Source organism: Patagioenas fasciata, chromosome 1 (assembly GCF_037038585.1).
Source record: "Patagioenas fasciata isolate bPatFas1 chromosome 1, bPatFas1.hap1, whole genome shotgun sequence".
Taxonomy (NCBI): Eukaryota; Metazoa; Chordata; class Aves; order Columbiformes; family Columbidae; genus Patagioenas; species Patagioenas fasciata.
This window is the reverse complement of record NC_092520.1, coordinates 77,053,093-77,075,873: the sequence shown is the minus strand read 5'-3', so window position 1 is coordinate 77,075,873 and position 22,781 is coordinate 77,053,093. Positions and strand designations below refer to the sequence as shown.

At 44.7% G+C, this 22,781-nt stretch overlaps 1 protein-coding gene across 1 annotated transcript in view; it reads left to right on the top strand.

Moving 5' to 3' along the window:
• Positions 1-22,781, top strand: part of ARHGAP31 (Rho GTPase activating protein 31) — a 61,431-nt gene that overhangs the window by 13,909 nt on the left and 24,741 nt on the right. The gene's annotated exons all lie outside the window — the stretch shown is intronic.

The following is a 22,781-nucleotide window of genomic DNA, read 5'->3' as shown; positions in this document are numbered from 1 at the left end:
GGGGTGAGAAAGGGGTGAGGGCCATAGCTGACCCTCTCCTTCCCTCGGCAGTTTGTGTGCTAATTAGCTTGTCTCTACAAGACAAGCCCACAGCCCGACAATGCGTTGATTCAGCTGCCGAACAATGTCCAATTATGCCAACCCCGGGAGCAAGAGGCTGGCCCCCAGCACATGGGCTCTGGCCAAATGGTTCTTCAAACTCGCTTGGCTAGGCCAGTAACATTGCTTGGGGGATTTGACATGTGTCAGCAGTTTCAGATGAGTTGCTTTTGCGAGCTACCAACAGCACAGTTATCTGAAATATTGGGAAGAGCTCCATGCGTACCCTCGGCAGTGCCATCCACTCCATGCTCCATGCCAAGGCAGTATTGGTGACTAAAAGGGAGCATGGATGTTCATGTGTGAAATGAGATTTTTGCACCCTCAGCTTGGCTTCCTTTATTATGTATCTGGTTTGGTGACCTGGCAGAGATCTCACAATTACAAAATCATAGAATGTTCTGAGTTGGAAGGGATCCACAAGGATCATCTAGTCCAACTCCTGTCCCTCCATATGACAACTCCATAGTTCACAGCATGTATCTGAGGACATTGTCCAGTCTCTTCTTGAACACTGTCAAGCTTGGGACCATGACACGTCCCTGGGGAGCCTGTTCCAATATGAGCAGCTTAGGACCACACCTTTTGCTTTTCTCTTTATGTTCCAGTGTTTGTACATGAGTGAAGACTGAGTTGCTCAGATTGGAGTTTGAATTGTGAAGAGCAAAGGAGGTGGCAGGACTCACACTGGTGGCACACCATAGGCTATGGCAAACTCTGCTTCTGCCACTGCTTGACTCAGTGAGATACCTTTGATCACTCCTTTTTCTACATCCTGCTCCCCTCAGTGGTTAAATGACACTGATGTCATCATCTTTTTGGTACGAAGTTTTCAGTATGATTATTGTTTTCATTATTATTATTAAATGTGAAGGGTCTCAGCTGTTTTCATCACCCAGTACTGAAAAGTGGACTCTTTGATCTCTGGGGAGTGCCACATTGGGCGACAGGGCAGAAAAGGATGGCACTCACCCAACTTGTCTTCCTCAGGCATACCAAGAGCCTGAGAGGGAGGTGTGAGGAACACCAGGGTGGCATTATGTACCTCGAGAGGAAGGTTGTTAGTGCTTTCTTCTGAGTTAGTGAGGCCTCTGCCCTGATACCTGATGTTTTGGCTTTGAAGAGAATGTGACAGCCATTTACCACCTAACCTTTGGGTCTAGGAAATGGAAAAACAATGCAGCATCTATCTGAAATAGCAGAAGAGATTACCCTAAACTGGAATTTGTCCAGGATGCTGTTTTTAGTTCTGCTAATCTTGAAAAAAAAGAAAAAAAAAAAAAAGAGAGAAAGCATGCTACAAAGACTTTCTGCAAGGCTGCAGTCTTTATTTTGTAGTCTCTGATTTAGAAGGGAGAATATGCAATAGCACAACTTTCTCTTTGTACACCATGTGGCATGGTTCATCGCTGGCTCATGGAAAGGACTGCCCCTTAAAAGTCACTGGCAGCAATTTCAGTTAATTCTGGTTTTGGGACCAGGCCCAACCTTAGGTTATTGATAGAAGCTAATGATAATGCATCCAAAGAAACAGCTGCGAGGGAAGAAGTGTGGCAGATAGATGAAGAAGGAGACCAGAGGGAACAAATGGGGAAAGGGAATAAGGGCAGAGGTGGAGTGGAGAAAGCATGTGAGTAAATCCCAACATGTTTGAAATAGAGGAGGGAGAGTTTGGAAAAACTACTCTGAGAGCAAAACAACTGGAGATTGCCAATGAATGTTAGAAGAGAGAGGGCTATAACTGGGAGGAAAATTCAAAATCCTGGCAGATTTGGTAGTAGGGACAGGACAGATGAAGAGATGCTTTTTTGGGTACAGAGAGATAGAGAATAGACAGGAATAGTGTACATCAGAAACAACAGAGAGTAAAGGGAGATGCTCACAGTGACAACAGCTCTTGTTATTCAAAACTCCTGTTCCGGGTTCTCACCTAAAACTGAGCCAGAGAAAGAGGTGAGGGAATTATTTCTGGCTCCTTTTGGCCCTTGAAACACACTTAGTTTTGGAAAGTGCAAAGAGATGCTGTTGAGTTACTGCATTGCGAGTGATGCATTTTTTCATCAGTTAACTATATTTTTTCATTCCCTCTTTGGTGCCTAACTGATTTTAGAATGAGCTTCGGTCACTGATCCATTCCAGAGTCCATGGGCGTGAGCAAGAGCGGCTTTGTCTTGCTTGGATAAGCTTGTTATACTTAATGTTTAAATGTGCTCAGCATCACTGCCTGCTGAGGGCACACCATGCCTCAGCTTGCTTTGCTTTGGAAGCCTGTGCTATGAATCAAAACTTATCTGATTTTATGGTGTCCAACAAGTTCCTGCTTTTAGATCATACAGTTCATCCCCCTTTGAGACAGACCTGTGCAAGGAGATTAATTTAGCCTGGTGGATTTTTTTATCCTCTGAAACCCATCAGCCATGTACAGGTCTTGGCCTGAAGTGTGTGGCTCAGCTGTGTTGGCTACAGAGAACTGCAAAGACAAAGAGATGATTGACATATACGGCAGTACTGCAGCTATCAAAATGTGAGGAAGTTTGATTAAGTATGATCTCAACGCCCTTTTCCTGCAACACCCCTTCTTGTGTTTGCTATGTGTTTGTTAGTGCCTCAAAGCCCTTAGTACAGCAAGATCCAGGAGTCAGAAAAACAAAAAAACCCACAGCCCAGAAACCCAACTCCTTGGCATTTGAATTTGAAGAAGCATAGTGCATTAAAGGATTTTTTTTTTTTTGCTTCCTCTTTCTTTGCTTCCCCCTATCTTTGTTATTCCCGGGAATGACCGTATTTACTTTTTTTGCCTCTTGCTAAACCACTGGACAGACGGGGGCTTCATCAGGGAGCGGTTTCACAGGACTGCTGGAGTGGGCAAAACAATGGGGCTTTAATCCGGGCGCCTCCAGCAGCCGCTGATGCCCAGAGGTTTCTCTGCGTTCCCAACATGGAACAGTTGCCTCTTTCATGAAGTGCCTGTGGGATGAGCACAGGATTGCTACACCCAAAGCAGTTCCATGCAGCAACAGCTCTCTGAAAGGAAACGCTGCTGAGGACGCCGCCTGCAACGCCCCAAGCTGCTGGGGTGTCCAGTATGAGAGCCTCTTTCTTCCAGGCCTGGGCTGTGTTTGCCTTCCACATGCAATCTTTGAATAGCTCAAGTCTGGAAAGCATTTAGGAAAACCTCTAACTTTTCTGCTGAAGGACAAAAAAAAAAAAGGAGGAAAAAACCCATCGGGGTAATGGAATAGTTTCCAATGACTTGATGCAGTGTGGCCAAACCATTTGTAATAATTTCCTTTAAATTCCTTTTATATAGAAAGAATTAAATATGAAATCATGAATCAGGAAGCAGTCATCCTGCCAGCCAGTGACATGTATAGAGAGATCAGAGCAAAGTGAGAAAGACACAGAACAGCAGGAGACTTGCAAAAACTTTTTTTAGCCCTCTCCTTTTCTTCCTCTTTTTGTTTAGTGTACACATCCATGTAGTACTAACAGTTCTTACCCAAAAGAAGCTGCGGGAATCTCCTGCTGTTCCTTGTCTCTCCGATGGCAGCCCTGAACCTTCCTGTCTTGATGTGTCTCATCTGTCTGTGTTTCCTGATGGATTTCGCAGTCCCCAGATGTTTGGATACCTGATTTATCTCAAAGAAGACTGTGAAATATTAAGTATTTTTAAATATCCAGCTTTATAATTGCTTTGTTTAACTTTGCAACATTCTGAACTCATATAAGGCAATAATAAAAATCACTGCTGTTTTCCTTCAAATGATATTGCTGTTGCTGCTTCTAAATTTGTGTGCGCACAAAGGTTTTGCCTTTTCGCTAGAAAGGTTCTAACATACCTGTTTCCTGAATTCCTATTTTTCTAATTCTCTTTTTCAAACCCTCTGTAAAGACTCCTGTCTAGAGTTCCCAGACTGTGGTGTAAAAAAGAACTGAGATTACCCAAGTGGTACCAGATCCAAGTTAAGAAATTTCCCCAACAAAACCAGAAATCAAAAGAAAAAGACCTTGTGCCTGTTGTCTACAAAGGTCTACAGATCTTACAAAGCTGTCTGCAAAGCTGACTTGAGTTGCACCTGAGTTTTGCATATCTCAAAAGCCTGTTTGTGTTATACTCTGGAGGTCTGGCACTGGCCTCTGCTGTTTCCTGCCCACAGTGGTAGGTGGACATGCCTATCTGGAGCCCAGCTCATTTTGAACTGGTTCTTCTCAGTTTGCTCTGATCAGTGTAGATGCCTGAGTCCAGTTTCCCTGAAATCCAGGCTGTTCAGCTGTAGGGTTTTTATCTGAGTTTGTCTCCAGCTTGGCTCCGAGGGAAGGGAGAGTAAATATTACAGGCCAGGAGACTACAGATGCAAAAAATTATAGGCTTTAAAATGTCACTAGCTGAGCACATAATGGATATTCTTTGGATTTTATGATTAGCTGTTATGTTCTGTTGGCCAATGCTGCCTTCCTGATGCGATTTATAAAGGAGTCTCAGGTTGCGGCCAGGCAAGCCAGAGTCAGAAGTGGATGCCTTGGGAATGCCACTATCTTTTGCAATGTTTTCTTTGTTTCTTCTGAGCAGGACAAGCTTGCTGGCATACAACTAACTCTGACTCCCACTCACTTTGCCATCTCCCCTTCCAGCCTGAGTCCAACAAGATATCATCCTCTTAAATGTCTGCTTGCATAGTGCAAAACCAAGGGGGTTATGAACCAGGCTATGCTCCTAACCATGCCATTATGCCCATCAGTTCAGATCAAGGCTAGTGCATTATGTGCAGGATTCATGCAACCAACACCCATCTCAACCCAGAGCCATCCTAAAACCTAGGATGGCCCGAACACTGTATGTGAAACCAGGCTTTAACTCTACATGGGACCATCTCTGCCCAGGGGAGCAGGCCATTGGTCTGTGCTCCATGACAGCTACTTCTGCACTTCAGGCATTTCTAGTGATGTGTCTCCTTGCAGCCTCTTTCCTACTCTTCTCAGGTGGGCCAGAGGGACAGCTGGCCTGACTGAATGTCCCCTGCCCAGCTGTCTTCTGGTGTAAGAAGCTGTGGAATAGAAGGGAACATGCAGGGCTGTGTGGCAAAGTTGGATGGACCAGGGCTGTACAAGCCAAGGGATTCCATAGCATGTGGCTCTGGGCACCCCACGTGTCCTTTCAAGGGCTCCAACACACGGGATCTCTCATGGTGAGACACAAGAAGTAAAAGGAACTCACATGCTGACAGAGAAAGGGCATCTTCATTTTACTACTGTGGTTCTGAAACGTTTTTCCAGCACCTTGCAGCCCTCTGACAACTTGCCTCCATTTCACCATACTGCATTTTACCACTGATCTCCAGAAGCACAGGCTGCATGGCATCGGGCCAGCTTCTGACCTCAGTGACACTAGTATAAATCTGGGACGCTGCAGCCAATTGGTGTGGAAGCACTTCAAATCTGCATATACCGCAAGTGTTCCCAGCTGTAGAAGGGGCTTATGATTTAGGTTGGTGAAACAGCAAAACAAAAGAAATGTCTACATGACGTGGGTACTTGCGTATCTCGCCTCTGACTAAGTGCTTCTTCAACATCCGCACTTTCCCTGTTACCACCAGAGTGAGCCATGAATTAGGTCCAGTATAGTCCAAAGAATGCACCAGGACATAACTGGTGTCAAGAGTGAAAAAAAGAACCAAATTTTAGGTGGATTTGTCAACAAGTAGCATTGTTGTAACTCACTGCAGTTGGTATTGAAGATGGTGGTAGCATCAACTCCAACAGAAGTAGATTGTGTTGGTCTAAATATCTTGAAGGACAGACTGCTGAGAAAGTATTGGTGAGGTTGGATAGGTATCAGAGGAACACTCAAGCTGAAAGCTTTAAGGACAGTGCCCAGATGGGAGGTTCTGGAGACAAGGCATTGTCTGTTTTGAGAATACTTGACCACAGAATGACCTTCCTTAAATGAAGGCAAGCTGCAGACAAATATGATCTTTCTTGAGACATGCTGCAAAATTCTTCTTTGGCCAGGGCCCTTTGCTGCTGTAACTGGAGAAAATGAATTAGTAATAAACAGTGGAAGAAAGCATTGTGGTAGGAAAAGGTTGACTGAACCTGAGAGGTGCAGAACAGAGAGCAGAAAGAGCCTCAGCTCCTTCCTAAAAATGATCACATCCTTATCATAATGGCTACTAGGGAAGTGCCATAGAGCAAGTGCTACTCGGGCCCTTCAGACAGAAGCCAAACATGTTATTTCAGAACAGCTGAGAAGCCGTGGCAGATATGTTGTAGTGTATTGGCAGGCAAATCAGAAAGAGTAGGACAAACATCCTAGAAACCCCGAGGATTCCCCTTGGTACAAACACTTCGGGTGAGTGGAGGAGTGTTGTAAGGCAATGCTTACCAGACAGTGCAGGCTGGAAGTGATGCCTGTGGTGGGGCAGAGAAATATGGCCTACGGCTGGAAGTTGACTCCTAACCTAGCTTTTACCCCATCCCTCCTGTGAACCGCTCTGTGACACTGTGACAGCTGGCAGACAACATTTTGTGGGTACTCCTCTGGTGGGCTCTGCACAGGCTCTCCTATAACCTTGCAGGGAACAACATGGGTCAGGATGGCCAGCAGTGCTGCCTGCCCCCGCCCTGCAGTGCAACCAGTGCTGAGCAAGGAACAGTAGCCAGGGAGGTCCCAGGTCATCTGAGAGCAGCCCCAGGGGTGTCTAGGGAGATGACAGGAGGTGCCCATGTCCCCTGGACTTGGGCTCAAGAGAAACCATTTCCACTTGGAAGACAGCAGAGAACTAGAACCACTGTGAGGGGTTCTGACACCCCTGCAGTCTGCCAGCTCTGGAGGCAGCAGTAACTTGTATATTTTGAGCCTTCCTCCATACAAAGTGGGCAATGTCTGAAAGGGTGGATATCCATCCTAATATCTGAGGAGAACCCTGAGTTGCCAGTGTGGTTTCCTGTCCTCCTGGACACATCGGCAGCTGCTGGTTTGGAAAAAACAGTCTGGGTGTCCCTGTGCGAGCCATGGCAGCTGGAGGTGGATTTGTTTTCTGTTGATTTCATGGCAGTGTTGCTGCTTCAGGCCACTGCCTTGGTGTGAAGAACAACAAGATCCTAGAGGAGACACCCAGTGAACTGCTGACTGCTCCACGGCTACCCAATCTGCATGCCCAGCGTGGGAAGCGGTCAGACCACCCTGATGGCATCAACAAAGCCATCATGTTTGCTGACATTTCAAGAGAACAGAGAAGGGAACAAAAGCTGAGGACAAAAGTTAGGAACAAAAGTCTTTGATCCAGTTTAAAGCTGCAGCTTGAAGATATGGGCCTGAATAGTAAATGCCAGATCCAAGGGCCTTCTTTCTGGAGAGAGATTTTAAAGCTTGGTCCCAGTCTCAAAGGTGGGGCTTGAATTTGCTCTCCACGGAAAGAAAGTTATGCTGAAAACCTTGTGAAATGAAAATGAACTGTAAAGAAAGGAACTAATGGAGAGTTGAGGAGATGAAAGAAGTCAGAAGACAGGGAAGGCAAGAAGTTTGGCATAACTGATTTGTGAACAGACAGGACATCTTTTCCAATGAATTCAGGCCTTCCCTCCCACCCTCCAGTAACCTCTCTTCCCTGAAATGATCAGAAATAATGCAGTTTCTCCCCAAATGGCCTCTGGGTATCTTCTTGCCATTATTGTGGTATTTAGTCATGAGAGAAACATTCAAGAGGAAAAAAAAGACAATAATTAGAAGTGATGCCACAAACCATGGATCCAGTTCCAGATATTCCCAGGCACAGGGGTACTGAAGTCCATTATTTTAGTACCAGGCTGACTTTTGTGACAACCAACCCATAAGGTTGCTCCAAGAGTCTGATCAGTACTCTCTGATGTAAATTTCTCCTGAGGTTTTAGTCTGTGTGTCCAGATTTTGGCTAGAAGTTTGAGTAGGGAGGGTCTCTCTGCTTTGGTAGCTGCCTGGGAAGAATTAAGTCTCTCCCAGAAAAACACATCTGTGTGATATTTTCAACTTGACTCTCTGGGTCAGTGATTCTGATAAGCCAGGTGCAATCTCTGCCTGCTTTAACAACTGCTGAACTTCTAAAAGTTGGTTTCTATTTACCAGGAGTTCAGATACAAGAAAACTACGTGTTTTAGTTACAGAGTGGGAATCAAAGCCGTGGGGTCTAACCTTAGCTCTTCCACTAACTCATTGCATGACTTCGGGCTGTCAACTCATTTCTGTTTCTCATTTTTTGCACCTTTGGGATGAGAATGATACTTAACCCCTGTTAATTCACAACTCCTTGCCAAGGGGTTATATTTTTGCTGATGGCAGCAAAGCGCATTCTATGAGACTGAGCTGGGGTTTTATCCTCACAAGGGGGGACGTGAGATACAAGCAAGATTTCAACTGAGGGTTTTTTGTATCCCAAGGGTTGAAAAGCAAACTCTAAAATGCTTGCCTCAATTTTCTCTCATTCATTGACAAGAAACACAACATCCTGGGCTTCAGCTTGCAAGGGATGGTGCTGCTGTGCTCAGAAGTGTATAGAGAGGAGCAAACACTAGCCAGTCATTGATGATATCACTTGATATCTGTTACAGCAGGTTCCTGTTTTACACTGTGCTCTATCTTTCCCTACTGCAAGGTTTTCTTCCATCTGGAATCAGAATAAAAAAATAGAAACTTCCCCTAAATAAAAATTCTCCAAAAGGTCATATTATATTGAAAATAATGTTAGGGAAGTGAACATATTTCACGTTCTAGAAACAATATATTTGATTGTTTATTTGGCTGAAAAATCCAACTGAATCCCTGCACTCCAGTGAAATATTTTTATTCTGTCAAATGCACACTTTCCCACTGGAAAATGATTTGGCTGGAAGATTTTCAAGTAGCCTTTCTTCCCGCATGCTTTAGTATTCACTTTAGACTCCAGCTGTTGGTTGCAGTTCTCCCTTGTTGTAGTGAGTACTAGAACTATATGCTCTTCTTTATAATTAACACAGCAATACTCTTCCAGGGGGTCTCACTGTGGCTTAAAAGGCATCACCTGATAATGAAATAGGAAGGCCAGCAAAGTTGTTTTGTCTTTGTCACAGTGGCCTCTGCAGGATCATTCCCTTCAGAATAATTCCCTGCCTAATTTTAAATATCCAGGCAGTGTGGCTCCCATCCACTCCCTTGAGAAGGCAATTGTACAACATGATGCTACGTCTCACTCTTAGGAGGTTTCTTCCTACCATTCAATTTAAACTTCCCCTCATCATTTCATTCAGTTCGTCCTCATTGCAATCCCCTGATCATCCAGAGCAAGCCCTTTCCCTTGGTGGTATTTGCAGCCCGTGCAGACCGCTATTGTGCGCGTTGGTTTCTCTCCTGGTAATGTGGGCCATCTGTGCCTATTTACTACCCCCACTTTGTTCTTCTTTGCAAGTGTATCCCTGTAGATCATTAGAGTTTCTGCTCTTTTTCTCTTCCTCCTCCCCACATGCAGCATGGTATCCTGTTTTCCTTGTAACTGTAACCATGCTGCAGGGCTAAAAGATTCAAGGATTTTTCCATTAATAATCCCCACGCCCTTTTCCTGGTCAACATGTTGCTTAAGAGGGATTGAGGTAGTTCATTCATGAACAGCAAGCCATACTAAAAGAGAGTGAGAGCACGACGGGGAAATGTGAGATCGGTGAGGCCTGTCTCTCTTGCATACTCTGTCAAAAAGTGTGGTGTTGCTCTGAGAGCAGCTTTAGAAATGGGGTCACATCCTGCAAAGCGCTCACAGGTTTTAGATGGTGCTACCAGCTGCCAAGCACCTTCCAGAAAAGATGCTGGCACCGTGTAGGCTGGAGTTCCCTAAAAAAAGCAAGGAAATCTCCTTTCCTGGTCCCCCATCCCACTCCTGTGTGCCAGCAGCCGTGCAGCCCCAGCTAAGTTTAGCCATGCAGGGCATGTCTTCTGCAGCCAGGAATCCTTGCCTAAATGTCAGCGCTGCAAATTTCAGTGGCCCTGGCCAACTTCTGCCATGTGAACATAGGTGGGATTTTTTCCTTTGCATCTTAACAGCCTCACCAGCCATCAAGATTTTGCAATTGCACCTTGAGTAAGAACTTCTGCTTGTGGGGAAAAACTAAGCCCCAGTTCACTGTCTTGCAACTCTGCTGGTTCTGCCAGGCTTGGGGCCACATCTGCTGCTGGCTATGGTTGCATAAAGCTGGAGTAATTTTGTCAGCCTCTGTGGCAATGTTCACTCGGAATTTGGAAGTGTAACCCTTTGCTTAGTTCCTACAGTGACACAGGAAGGAGGCCAGGAAATAGGCAGGAAAAGAAGGAGAAAATCACATTGTAACAATATTGAAATAAATGTGGAACTCATCCACAGAGGACCATTAGGAGCCGTAGCTGAAACTCAAAGGGACAAGTCCGGTTCTGGTTATTGCTAGGGGACCTAATAACCTGTTTGGTTGTTGCTAGAGGCCTCTTCGTAAAACCCTTCCCCACTACACACATTTTGGCTGTAGTTTTAGGCATGCTATAAAAAATGCTGAGGGACTCTATTTCTCTCGTTGTTCCCTGAGTAGGGGAAAGCTCTGCTTGCAGGGAACAAGTCCCAATACAGAAGGACATGGGGGGCGTGTGGCTGAAGCGCTATGGAGGGCAGGCAACGCTGCTGGCATGGCTGGCTGTGCTCACGCTCTTTCCTGTTGTGTGTCCCCACCACAATGGAGACTGTAATTGCACGTTCATGGGCTGTTCCTTACGCTGTACAGCACACTGATAACCTCCTGGTGGGAACTGGGACAAGCTCATCAGCTTCTCTAATGGGACAAGAGCAAACCTCTAATGCCATGGGCTGTGTGGAGGTGCAAAATGGTGTCTGGTTGTGTTTCCCCTTCTCTGCTGGGGCAGTGGCTCAGGCAATGGCAGTCTGCAGAGCTGAAGGGCTTCAGCTTGGTGTAAGCCATGTTCTGAAACTGTTATCCAGTTTCTGCACTGTTGCTGAAACAGTGCTGGCAGCGGTAGAGATTCCTCCGTTTGAAGGAATAAAACCAAAGGCAATGGTCTAGCGTAAAGGTCTTGGCATCTCCCACAGCTTATGACAACGCCACTGGAGCATGGGGGCCGTGGCTGTAGCTTTTCTTTTGTGAGCTTACATTCCTTAGCAGTGGGAAATCGGCAGCTGTAATTAGTCTCTGATGTTCTCTGCTAATAAGTGATTTCTCTGGTACTTGCAAATACCGTCAACCCTGAGACATAACTCTATTGTTTTCACCTCTTATCTCTTCTCTCTTCTCCTCAATGAGAGAGGGCCCAGATGTTCTTTAACACTACCAGGAAAAGACTCATCCGTGCCTGCTCCTCCCCATTGTATCCCTGTCTCCACTACCTTTTTTTTATTTTCTTTTTTTTTTTTTAATTCCCTTTGGCTGCTGTGTAGGAAAATGGCTCCTGCTAGTCCTCATGGAAAAGGACACGGATTCCGGCAGGAAGCCCCTTTGCTTTGGGAGGAAAAGGGGCCTGACATCAACAGGAAGCGCTGTGCGGCGGAGCTGCTGCTACCTCCGAGCGAGGGGGGCCTTGAAAACAATGTCGGCTGGTGGTTTAGGACTGGCCAGCAGGAAACACAGGCACGTTGGTGTTTGCAGTGCAGAGGAAATGATAAGCGCTACCTGGCCTGACTTTGAGCAGAGATAGCAGGGTGAAAAAAAAAAAAAAGATGGGAAAGAAAAAAAAAAGTTGTTTTTCTTCACACTGGTTTGGAGCCTGTCCTTTGCTAAATGGAAAACAAAATAAAGAGTAAAATATGGAATGTATCAGGAATCTGTTGGGGTGCTTGGAAACTGAGAAGCACAGTTGTGAAGTGACGAGATTTACTACTTTAGTAACAGCTGGATATAGCTTCTTTTTTTCCATTGTTAGCACTGAGAATGACCCTCAGCTTGATAACCACTAGCATGCATATTTATTGAGAGATGAAGGGAGGGGGAGGCTTGTGTCCCATGTGGAACTGGGGGGGGTTTTCTGTCTGGGAAAAAAGTCATGGGGACAACTGCTCCCACTTGGGTCAAAAGGGCCTTGGGAGTACAAAGAAGAGCAGCGTATAGATAGATATCTCTCCTGACTTGTGCCTACTAGGTGAGAGGATAGGGCATAGAAGCCTTTTTGAGGAAGAAGAAGATGGCATCATACTGTAATATTTTATTCAGTTCTGTTTCTTTTCCCCTTTTATTTGGGTCTGTAAAAGCCATATTATGCTTCCTTTCATTACTGAGCTTCTGACAGCAGAAGTTGCTGTTTCTGGTACCCTTGCCCTTCTGCCTGACAGCTGCAGAGGTACAGTCCTTGCAGGTCAGCCTTGGAGAAACCAGGCTGTACACTCTGGGTTCATCTCAGTAGTTATGTGCTGACATTGTGGGGTGGAGGTAGACACAAACAGTGTGGCAGGAAATATTTTCTTCTAGACAATCCCAGCCTCTAGAAGGCTGGAGGGCAGTGTGACACCATCTGCAAATGCTGTTCTGCCTCCTCTGCTGTCCTTGATGATTCTCACAGGCTTTGCAGAAGGAGCAAGCTGCCCTCTTGCAACATACGGGAAGTGCTGATCTGCTACAAGGCTGGCAGATGGAGTAGTGCTCTGTTCCCTGCTGTTTCTGAAAGAAGCCCTGAAGGTGCAGTGCCACATCCAGATGTTGAAGCCAGGCTGCTTAGCAGCTCCTTTTAGAGCTCTTTACCCTCCCTGGTGTACAGAACGAAAAATATGATCCCTACAATTAAGGCTGTAAGGTACACTTTAGAGGACCGCAGCTCCTGGAGATTAAAAGATGTAGCCAAGTGACCCGTATCCCATGGGCTAAGCTACTGAGTGAAACCAATTCATTGAGACTGGTTCTGGACTTGCTGATGTAGAAATCCATACATGCTTGAGTAATCCATCCCCGAAACGCCACCCTTCCTTAGCTGAGAGCAAGAACTTCACCCAGAAAGGTCTTCAGCACAGTAGCAACATGCAGAGCAATGCATGATCTAAATGCACTTTGTCTAAGAGAGGAGAGCATGGAAAATGTCTTTGACAATGGTCTCCTCTACTCTACCCTGGTGAGGCTGCATCTGTGTCCAGCTCTGGCCTCCCCAGTTTAAGAAGACAAGGAATTACCAGAGGGAGTCCAGCGGCAGACTACAAAGATGGTGGAGGGCCTAGAGCACTTTTCTTATGAGGAGGCACTGAGAGAGCTTGGTCTGTTCAGCCTGGAGAAGAGAAGGCTGAGAGGGGATCTCATCAATGTTGGGTGTCAAGAAGATGGGACCAGACTCCTTTCAGTGGCGCCCAACAATAGGATGAGGGGCAATGGGCACAAACTGAAGCACAGGAGGTTCCATCTGAATATGAGGAAAAACTTCTTCACTTTCAAGGTGCCAGAGCACTGGAACAGGCTGCCCAGAGAGGTTGTGGGGTCTCCTTCTCTGGAGACATTCAAAACCCACCTGGACACATTCCTGTGCGATCTGCTTTGGGTGAACCTGCTTTAGCAGGGGGGTTGGACTAGATGATCTCCAGAGGTCCCTTCTAACCCCAATCATTCTGTGATTCTGTATTCTCCAGCTGGCTGAGCAAGCTTCAACAAGCAAGAGCACCAACCTGTAGTCATGTGTCCCCCAGACCTATTACCTCAGCCTAGCAAGATTTTTGCAGATTTTTGGCTATTGTAAATACGACCTTCAGGCATCAGGCTTTGATTGACACCTTCTTAAAAAAAAAAAAAAAAAAAAAAAAAGGTGTTTATCTAAGAAGAATTTCCTGGTAATGCACAGGAAAACTCTCTCAGACACATATATACATACATGAATAAAATTGTGTATGTAAAAACACATGCATAGATGTATACATATGCACATACATATATATGTTGATATATACATAGATATACATTTATTTATGTATAGAGGTATATGTGTCTGACCAGGTGCTGCTTATGACGGAATTTTCTCCATGTTGCTTGGACACAGAAAGTGAGCTCCTGGACTGTGGCAATCGTATACCCTGGGCATTATTTAGGATGGGTAGAATAGCACCTTGTTTCACCAGACAAACATCAGCAATCCAAGTCACCCGTAGCTTAATCCTCTTCAAATAAAGACTGATTTGTTTTCAGCCTCCTCTGAGCAGGGCTGGGAGGAGCATTTCTAGGTGACCTTCCACTGCCAACAGCAGTCTTAATTCTCCACTCTGTGTTGAACCTCATACCATCATTTTATGCTCCTGTAAAGCTGGTGAAAATGCTTCTATCATTCCTATACCTTGTTTGCTAGTATTTGCATGCCATGGTTAGAGGTAAGAGAGAGAAGAACAAGCAGATATTTTTTTTCTGTCTTGTGGAAAATATTGCCAAATTCAATGGGATTTTTTTGTATGAGTGCAGTTCTTTGGGCCAGGCCCAGACAGCCTTTCAGTGAAAACAGTCTAAATATATGCTCAGCAACTGAGCAAAGATGGAGCGGATTTTGTGCTGCTTGGCTTCAGACTATAATGACTGATTATTGCTAGTGCCTTTGCATGTTTGTTTTCAGTCAGATTGACATCATAAAGCCTTATTTACTTTTTCTCAAAAGTCTGTTTTCATTTGCCTTTCACTTCTCATTTGCAGCCTTTATGGGTTTGTATTTAGACTCCTCATCTGTCTGTCTGTGATACATAATGATTCTCAGCAATTTTCTCCACTGTTTGCCCAAAGTTGTTGACTATCCATGAAACAGCCCATTTGGAATAACCTCTGGGAATTGCTGTATCCACTCTTCACTAGGAGAGCCCTAGAGGCAAGATCACTGAGAAGCCTGAGTGAAAGAACATTGCTGCATAATCTAGTGTCAGTCTGCATCAGTCCATCAGTCTGACAGAGGGCAAAATGAAAAGATAAAAATATGTGCTGCAAGATTCAGCCATGCAGTTTTTCATCCATAGAAATGCTTGGTCTAGACTAGCTTCTCAGTTACTTTGTACCTTGCTCCCAAGTGTTTACTTGAACTCTCAATGGGGTGTTTTGCCCCTGTTGCCCCCCTTTCACACACCTGAGCTCATTGGCACTGCCATTCTGCATTAACTGGCACGGTCGGATGTATGTGTTAAAGCTGGGAAATGGCTGTCATAAATGCTGGTAAATGACTTGCTGTGTAGCAAGTGTGGAAGGAGACCCATGAGTGCTGACAGATCTCCAGCCTACCCTTGCACATTCGAAAGGACAACAATAATTTCCTGGGAAAGAACCACAGAGGGAACTGCGGAAAAGCTCATCTTGCTGCAGCACCAGGGTTCATGAGACAATGGCCTGTCTCCTCACTTCACTCTCTCTTCACCAGGAGGATAACAACAGCATCGTCTTTCCAGAAGCCTCCTGAGAGTATCTATTTGGCAATCAGTTGCTTTGTCACCAGCATGCCATCACTATGAAAGTGGACTAAGGTTCTGTAAATGAGAGAACATGACAGAACAGCAGAGAAGCCACAAGTTCTGTATCCTATAGAGATTGCTACAGATCTCAGTCTATGCAGGTGGTGTTTGTGAAAGGCACAATACAAAGGACTTCAAAACTGTTAAACCAGTAGCTGGTATTTTTCAGGTTCACTTCAAAATCTAAGCACTCAGAATTTCTTTCTAACAGCCCCAAAGGCTTTCTTATAAAGAAAAAACTGGAATTCCAAAAGTCCAAATCAAAAAGAAATATGGCACAAACTAACACTTGTAGGGAGTATGAGTTGATCACCTTGAATTGCCCTCCTTCAGATTCTGGGATCCTAAGCATCGCATGTCAAGAGAGATGTTGATTTCTACACTCTTTTTTACAGTCAAGAAATGGGTGTAATCATTTACAAGTCACTTCTAGAGTAATTTTGGGACTGTAAGAAACTGAGCAAGTCTGTATCAGCTAGCAGGCTCAGGTAAAAGATAAGAGACTGTGCACTGTTTGTTTTCTAACTTTTTTCTGAAGCGCTTGTAAAAGAAAACATATAGGTCAAAATTGGTTGAGATGAGGAAACAACTTATGAATGAAGTCCATATATTTTCCTTGCTTTGTTGCCAGCAATCAAGTAGGTTAGCATGGCTTACATTGGTGTCCATTCTTAAGAAGGGAGTAGAGAAAGGAAGGAGAATGCAACACAGTGTGACACCTATAGTCCATAAGATTCTTTACTGATCTGGATGAAAGACAGCTGGCACTCAAGACACTTTGAATGGAACCTACCTCACCAGCTGTCCATCCCAGTGCTCAATACTCTTCCTTTGCAGGTTGGTTCTCCTGGCTCCCTTGAGCTGCAGTGTCGTCATTGCCCCTCTTACTCCTGTACTCCATCAGTGCTGACACAGCCTTTGGGCTTGGTAATGCTCTGAGTATACGTTTTCAAAAACAAGGTTAATGGCAGAATTCCTGTCTCATAGCCTGCTTACACCTCGTAGTATCTAGGCATTTACTGAGATGGAGGTCAATTCATTATATGCAGCTTCAAAACTATTTTAATATTTTCTATATTTATACCCAAATCCCTTTTCTGAGACAGCATAAATTCTCCCATTACTCCTACCTCCAGAATTAATTACCCTGATTGTTTGTGCTGTGATGAACAAAACGCTGTACAGTATCCACCCTCATCTGCTGTGGATCAGAGCTGTTAGGATTCAAATGGCTAGATGAGGGTGTGTACAGGCCATTGACATGCCCTGCAGAACCTAAGATGCTGTTTTTAGAGGTGGCTTTACCACAGAGTCATAAGAGTTAGGAGTGAAGATATCCTGTTCCGTTATCTGGTCTGTTTTGTTTTTTTTTTTTTTTCAGGAAACTTACAGCAGGATGTTTTCCTAACAAAACTATTCTAGTGTTTAGTACAACCTCTTTTCAAAAGTGCCTGCATCACAGAATTTGCCAGCTATGTCAAGGTACTAGTCACGTTTCAGGGGGGCATGGTGACCGCTGGGATTGTTGAGAGTCAGCATTCAATCCTGCTTGTGCAGTGCTTTCTCTAAGGCTTTCTTTGATGTGTGTTGTTGATGAACTGGCCAGGTCTGCCACAGGCTTCTTTCATTTCTGCCTGGAACATCATAACTGTCATATCTGCTCTGGAAAATCAGGTGTTCCTACACATCTTATTTAGATATATGAGATGTAAGCTGGGTATAATATCAATGGGAATAAAACCCCTTGATATTGGTGCCATTGACTTCATTCAAACTCAGACGGGGCCTGCAGGCTGTGCTGAAGTGCATTTGCTTGAAATCAACATGCCAAACAGCGCTCAGTGTCTCCACTTCCCACTCAGGCCATGGAGAGTGATGGCTCGCAGCATCTGTTAGATTTGAGATCTGTTTTTCCCACATCTTTGCCCACTCGAATCACAACTGCGTTCAGGATGGTGCGTTTATCGCAGGGAACAGCACGGTTGTGCTAACCTCCGTGACACTGCAGAGACATTTCCTGCAGAATTAGAGGGAAAAAAACATGGAGTGTGTGACTTATATGATGATTCAGTTGTGCTGTCCATGCAGAGAGGATCACCTCGGTGCCAGATATTTGTCTTTTTTTTAACTGTGTTTATGGCAGCTAAGGGGGAAGAGATGAGGAGGATTCTAACAAGGTGATTTGTTTTTAAGCCCGTTTGGTGTTGTTTAGCTATCTCACGCTGTTCAAACACAGGTGAGTGTGTGCATGGGGACATTGTGGTAGCTAAGTGCTAACAACCAAACTAAACACTGGAATCTGATGGTGAGACAGTTTATTTTTTCTTCTTCTGTAAAATGAAATTAGTGCTGGTGAAAAGTACGCATAGACATCCTGGAGACTGCAGCCCTTTGTTTGTCCTTGCAGTAGTTACAACCAGGCAGGGAAAACCCTCCCCACCCCCAGGTCTGCCAAGTTCATCTCGGAGCAGGAGAAATCCTCTGCAGCGATTTCAGATGCTATGGTCCCTTCCATTCCTGGCCCCTGCTGAAAAGGAGACCGTGGAAGGCAAAGGAGATGATACTTGGGGTCAAGACAGGATTTATCCTCAACTGCTGTGGGTCAGGGCTATATGTGGGTCAGGGCTATATGTTGGGAGACAAACTGGAATTGTGACTGCTGTGCTGGACCAGTGCTCATGTGAGCTTCAGGGAGGAGAGAACAGTTTGATCTCTGGAATTTGTTTTCTCAGCCAACCTTAAGCCTAGTAAAAATCAGAAATGATCAGCAAAAAAAAAAAATAAATCTGGTGAATCAGCATTAAAACTTGTGATTTAAAGTAGGAAGCATCAGGAAATGCAGAAAAATGTCACACCAAAGATACTGACTCTCAAGTATGTTGCCATTTATGCAATGCTGCTCCTTTCCTCTGATTAGGAGGCCAAGTTAATATATTAGTATGTTCTAGAATGTGTACTGTTTTGTTATTTTTGTACAAAATAACAACTCTTGCTTAGTATGGATTGAAACATTTATTTTTTAGCAGAAAATATTTCCTAATTTAGTCATTTAAATTGAAACAAGAGATTATTTTGACCTTTATTGTCATGCTATTGACATAGCAGGAAAGGAAGCATGTACTACTATTGAGGGCAATGGAAGACAATTAAAAAAAATACTAATATGTATCAAAACCAAAATGGTGAAATAGAAATAGCTACTATGTTTTTTATGGTGCAGGATTCATTTCTGGGAGAACTTAAAAAAACCCAAAAAACAACAAAAAACCCCACACGGAACTATTTCTTACAAGTCAAACATCAAAAATTTGGTGTTTCAGGTGAAATGAAAAGTCTGCATTTATCATCCTGTTATTTGAACTAAAATTAAAATAAAATTAGAGAGGACGTGAAACCTCCTCCATGTGGCATAAACCAGCCACTAAGGAGGACCCGAGTAGCTCTGTCACTGATTTTTATCCTTGCAAAGAGCCCTCTGAGTGAATAACAGAAGGATAAAGATAAAAATGAAGCCTGCTGCTACTCAGTCCAGTTCAGTACAATGTACTGTGAACACATGACCCAGTCTGGGTTAGCTAAATTTAAGCACAGTCTTACTGGACATTATTCACCATGACTGGTTAGGGTGGCTGACTTAGCAACCTCCTCCCTAGAGTCCACCTGGAGCCCATGGAGACTAAGAGCTTCTTCTGGAAGGTGGCACTGAAGGCCACAGGGCATTGCTTGAGTCTCCTGCTGGACTGGGGTCTTTCTCACTCATTGCTGGCTTTGGTGGGAAACCAGAAGGACATCCTCCCACCTCTTGTTAGATGGGGTGACTCTCTCTCTTCCTAGTGTCCCCTCCTGCTTGGACTGTTTGGTGATTTAGTTAGGCACATGCTTAAATGTCTCCCTGGCTTTGGTCCAAAATGCTCAGCCTTGTGCCAGATGAAGTTTTTGTCAGGCAGGCAAAGAGTGAGCACCTTGCTCGCTGGTGGGGAGGTTTGGTGGGTGGTAGCACCATGGCTGGGAAGGGACAGAAGAAGAGAGACCCCTCCTGTCACAGCAAGGTTGGGGGGTGAGATGCTCAGCACCCATCACTGTCTCTGGAAGCCAGAGAGATTGGAAGGGGAGGGAGGTGTGATACCTGAGCTACCAGGAGTAGCACACACATGTAAGGGAGGTGGCATGAGCTGCGGTCATGGAAAAGACCCTGTTGAAGGTGAATGTCTGCCTACACCGAGCTCAGAGGTGATATACAGTGAGAGTGGAACGAGTTACTGCGACTGCCCTTCTGGTTTATTTTTGTCTAGGGGAAGAGAAGTATTGTCTTTTGTATGCAGTGTGTTTATAACTCAATTTCCCTTCTGACTGATGCCCTTGCTCCATGCTCTCTTCTCCTCTCCTCCTCCATCTGGTTTCTATTGTAGTTTTAAATGAGGACAGTTTGGCTGTCTGGCAGAACAGGCAGAGTCTGTGTGACACCAGCTGCCTCTTCCAACTTCTAAGCCTCCAGCACAGTTTTAATTATAGAAGTGTCAAGATTGGACACCCCTCATCCCCCCCTTTTTGTGCCTGCACGCATACACACAGCCCCTTCTACAAATCCCTATCCACGTTCCATCTTCCTCTGGGAGAGATCCAGTTCTGTGATTTATGTGTGCCCTGTAACGTCGATAGAGTCCTGTTGTAAAGCACAGGTTAGGGTCTGTACCTCCTCGTATTCAGGGTTGATCAGAGCCTTTATTTTGGCTCATCAGGAGCCACATCTGAAATAATCAAACCACCTCAGAAATGCCTGGAAGTGGGAGGGAGCTACTCCTGGCTTCTCTAACCTCGCCTCCCCTGAGTGCCTGAAAGACTCAGCTTTGTAGGAGATCAGAGCTGCTTAGGAATTTCAGAGCTGCAGGTTCCACTCAAAGAAAACATTTATTGTGCTCCAGCTTCATGAAAGTGCTGCATTTAGGGGCTTGATTTGCAGAAAGCTGATGTAGTCCCTCCACCTCCAGGGATCTGAGGTCAAAATCTGTAATTTTTGGTTGCAAGTGAAATATGTCCTATATGGGATTTTTTTTTTTTTTTTTTTGACATCACAAAACCACAAGACATGTTGGCATAACTGACTGTTTCTCTTCATAAGAGCCGAAGATGTGGTATGGAAGGAAATGATGTACATGATAAGTGAAGGACACTGTCAGAGATATGTGAGAAGCCCGGGGCTGGAAAATCAGGGAAGACTGCAGGGCTGGAGTAAGAGATGCTGTCAGAGCTTGGTTCACATTGTCTGTCTGCAGTCTGTAGGTTGCTTCTACTCTGAAGTCTTCACCTGCTTTTGAAAATGGGTTGAATTGTGTACGTTTGCTACAGCTTATTGCCCTGAGGCCCCTCTTTTTGCTTACCAGTCCTCAACAGATGGATCTACCTTTCCCTGGCTGATAAGAGGTTTGCTTACCTGCCTGAGGCCTTTTGACCTAATTTATCCCAAGGAAACTTAAAACTCAGCAAAAAACCAGTGTGATTTAATAGGGTTTGCTTTCAAGAGGTCAAATTAGCCACAGCAAGCATTAGTATATGCATTTTTAGTTGGTGAGCCTATTCTTAAAACCAAGATGTTAAAAAGTATCTAATAAAGGGCACTGTGGGCCTGGACCCTATTTTTGTGGCAGCTAGGCACCATCATGTGAGGTTTGTCTATAAGAGAGACTGTTTGATTTTTAAACAAACCTTGTCATATGTCTGTCCTGATCAAATAGGTTTTCTGTTTGATTAATTCTACTTTTTCCAGGTAGCATGGAGAGGTCATAAAAATCATCCCAAGGGCTTTGAGTGTGACACAGCATGACTAATGTATCTGTATTATGAGTCCCTGCTCAAAAAACCCCATAAAGTCAGATTTTCCCTGTTGTTTTGGAGAGTGTCCTTTAACTGAGGAGAATTAGTCTGTTTGGCTCATTCAGGCTTCCAAGTAATCACTGGCACTTTGTGTATTCCTGTACTTGGGTTGGCCAGAAGAGAAGAGAAGGGACGCACAAGAAGGACCTCTTTACCTCCCTCAGTAATAGTTGGGAAGCAGAACATTAGCACTTCCTTGACCAATTGGGCTCACTAATAGTGTGTCACTGAGGAGGGCACCAGCTTGGAAGTCCTCCTCACCACAGCTTGTGCCCTGGGCCGCCTTGTAGGGGCAAGTCCACCACCCATGAGCTGGGTCTGGCCTCAGTGACACCCATGAGAAATACAATAAGGTACCAGCTGGTTTTTGTTCAGGCTGTCCTTGGAGTGCTGTCTTTGGATGCCACCTGATGAAGCACATGTTGATATATCATTGTGGTCTTGAACCTCAGGCAGAAGAACCCAGGGGAGGTCCAGCCAGAGGCATTATCTGTGTGGTGTTGCAAAGATGTAGTAATTCCTATGCCTGGTTTTCCAGTCAAATATATGGCTTAGTCCATTTTCTTTCCTACAGCTTTCTGAGTGCACAGTGCAGCAGAGTCAGCATTACAGCAGGGAACTTTAACTTCTGCATTTACTGACTTTTGTGCTTATGGCTGTGTGAAGCATTGCGTTAAATACACGGTAGTTTCTATCACCTAATAAGGAAGGACTCTCTTACTGTTATTGTTATAGCTAGGGTTGTTATAGTTCTGGGCAAAGGGAGCCTTAGTCTGGCAAAGAGGATGAGGGTTTCCTATATCTATACAATGGGGAAAAAATAAACATATACTTTGGGTCCGGGTCTGGATGTAAATGTTGTGCCTCAGGCTCCTCTCAGCTTTAAGGCTGGTTGAGCCTTTGGCTGGTTATGTTGATGGAGTCCTTTTGAAGCCAATGTCAGATTTTGTCAGTGTGCAGATCTAGTCAATATATGAACTTTATACCCCCTTTGTGGGAGTTTATGAGCACTAAACTGTGGGTATGTAGGCTTATATGGAAGTGTGAATGCTCCTCTGATTTTTATCCAAGCCAATTAGGCCTTTTGGCATGATTCAGTGGGGCTAGAACTCTATCCTGGGGAGTGGGGAGGTTCCCAGGATGTCATGCTATACCTCATGCTTTCAATTAGAATGAAAAGGATTTTTTTTCCTGAAAAGAAAAGAAAAAGGGAGAGAGGAAATCCCTACCTTTCTCCCCACAATGTTTCTGTGACTTCAAGGTCAGTCATTGTCATATGTCAATGAGCATGGCGTGGCACAGCCATAGCATAACCTCATTTTGCAAGTGTACTTCAACCACATTATGGGGTTTATTTTTGGTTTGCCCTGTATTTCTCTAATTACTGTACCC